Raw genomic sequence first — 2,666 nt, 5'->3', positions numbered from 1 at the left:
CATAAACCCAACCTAGACTAATAAGAGCCTTAATGCTAATCTAAATGCTTCCTTGGGCTTCCCAGGGAATAAGTCTATCTCAGGAAAATCTTACATTAGTCAAAGCTCTTAATAGCAGTTCAGACAAACTGGAAAACAAAAACAAGATATTTTACTATGGTCCCCAGATGGATCTAAGATTAGTAAAATAGACAAAGAAAGGGCTGAGCTGTACTGCAGCCTAGCTGTTGCAATTATTAACAAGCTTTGTACACCTTTCCTCTCTTCTCCCAAGCAAACAAGCCAGTTATAAAAATTTGCCTAGTTTTTGCCCATGACTGTTTCAAATTTTCTTTTCATATTCAATGTAGGTGCATGTTTTTTTGAGGCAAAACTCAGTCCTCATTTACAATGAGGTGAACCTAAAACTGACAAGTTGACAAGTTGTGTCAACAATGAGGACACATTTGTATAACTGTCATTGAACCTATTTCCCAACATTAGTTGTCCAGCAATCAGCTTTTCATTGAACAGGCAATATAATGGAGAATTGTATATAGTCTCGTTGATCATATAGGTTAATGATTAGGCTCCTACAGATTTCCCAATGATTGCCATAGATTTCCCCAAAATACTATTAACCAGGTCACAAGACCCTTACCTTTCCTTTGCCAAAAATCCTATCTCTTCCAGGATACCATCTCTGTCACCCAAACTGTCAAGAACTGTAAAGGATCTGAGATTTTATTCTCTTATAAGCTAACATGTTACTCTGCCATAGCGTTGTGGATGTGGACAGAAGACAAGACTACTAGGTCAGAGACAAAGGGCTTTATTACTCACTTCGATAGTAGGCTGAGTATCAGCATTTTTGTGTGCCAGTTCCTCAAGGCCCAATTACCAGAAGACAGCTCAAGGAAGACCAGGTATAATCTGGACAAGTACAGGTTTGAGTTACAAAAAAGGAACTGTGATCTCAGGGAACCCAACTCTTTTATAATAGGTAACAAACCTGCCTGCCCTAAAACACACTGTTTTAGGACTATTTTAAACTTTCCCTGGCATGCAATCTCGGTTGCAACATACTTAGATTCATATGTAAATGAATCTGATAATCTGTTAATTAATGTTGCAATTAAACTTCAATTATGATAGAGCATTTTGTGTGTGTGTGTGTGTGTGTGTGTGTGTACATGTATGCATGCTGGGGATTGAGACCAAGACACTGTACATGCTAGGCACACATTCTACCACTGAGTTACAGTCCCAGTACCTGTATATGGAAATTTGAATTTCATATAATTTTTATGTGTCATTAAATAGTCTTCTTTTGATTCTTTTTTCAACCATTAAAAAATGTAAAAACCATTGTTAATTTGCAAACTGTAGAAAAACAGGCAATAGGTCAGATTTTGTCCATGGTGCTCTAACATTAGCTCAAAAATTAGCTAATACTGTTTAGAGATGGCAATGTTTTTAAAATCTTTTTACTCATTCTTATTTATTTAATTATTTATTCTTTAATTATTTACTCTTACCTGTTCCCTAAGTTGAGAGAATTTATAGTTACAGGAAAAAGAAAACCACTTAAGTTCTAAAGTTTATGAAAATTCTAATTATAGGACCTTCCTAATAGACTGCAGCTAAGTTTAGGAGAAAATTCTCAATTGTTTTCAAGTCAAACTCCTAGTTTTCTTAGAAGATTAAATACACTGTTTTAATTGGGTAGATAACCAAACATCCTATTTTAATCCAGGATAATCCCTGAAGAGTCTGACTATATTTGTTATAGTTAAAGCTTCGTCCCAGGGTGTCACAAACTGACTTCCAGACCACTCACGTATAATCGAATCAAGCCTTTATTGAAGCACACCAGTGGTGGACGACCAGAACACAAAGCTGTTTCCCTGATCAGCCCCGAACAATTGCAAGGGCGCTCCTTATAAGCCTGAAAACCACAAAAGGGATGTTTGGGGGTCTAGCCAATGCAAGCAAGCCAGGTTACAGAAGCGGGAGAATGTAGTCAAGCGGAGGGAAGCCTAACCAATGACAGCCCAGTTACCCCACTTACAGAAACAGAGCCCTGTTACCCTAGTTACAGAAACAATACCCCATTAGGTAGTTCCAGGTTCTTACAGATTTCTATAGCAAAAGGAAAAGAACATCTTGCCCCAGTCATGATCCTTCTACTTGGCATGGTTGTTTTACAGGATGAAGTCATAAAACAAAATGGAGTCACATTTGCTTCTACTACCACATATTAACATACATGTAAGCAGATGGTGTCATAGCTTGAGTGGTATAAGGAAGGAATTTATATGTGGAATTGGTAATCTAAACATGAAAATCAAACTCAATAGCTTTTAGAAGCTAAGAAAGGATTTCTTACACAAAAGCATATATTATAAAGAAAATACTGACACAGTTACATTAAAATTAAAAACTTCTCATACTTCAAAAATTCAACAAGCAAAATGAAAAGACAAGCCATATACTGAAAAATAAATGTGACATACAACCAACAAAGAATTAGTATCCAGAATATACCAAGACTTCCTACATATAAGTTTAAAAAATACCTAAAAGAAAAAAATGATCATTTCGTTCAAATGGGACCCCTTAAGAAATGTTCAACCTTATTAGTTGATATGGAAAAACAAATTTTAAACAAGATACTATTTCACACT

This window comes from Urocitellus parryii, chromosome 4 (genome assembly GCF_045843805.1).
Source record: "Urocitellus parryii isolate mUroPar1 chromosome 4, mUroPar1.hap1, whole genome shotgun sequence".
In the NCBI taxonomy this organism is placed as follows: Eukaryota; Metazoa; Chordata; class Mammalia; order Rodentia; family Sciuridae; genus Urocitellus; species Urocitellus parryii.
The sequence above is the reverse complement of the archived record's forward strand: the minus strand, read 5'-3'. Positions refer to the sequence as shown.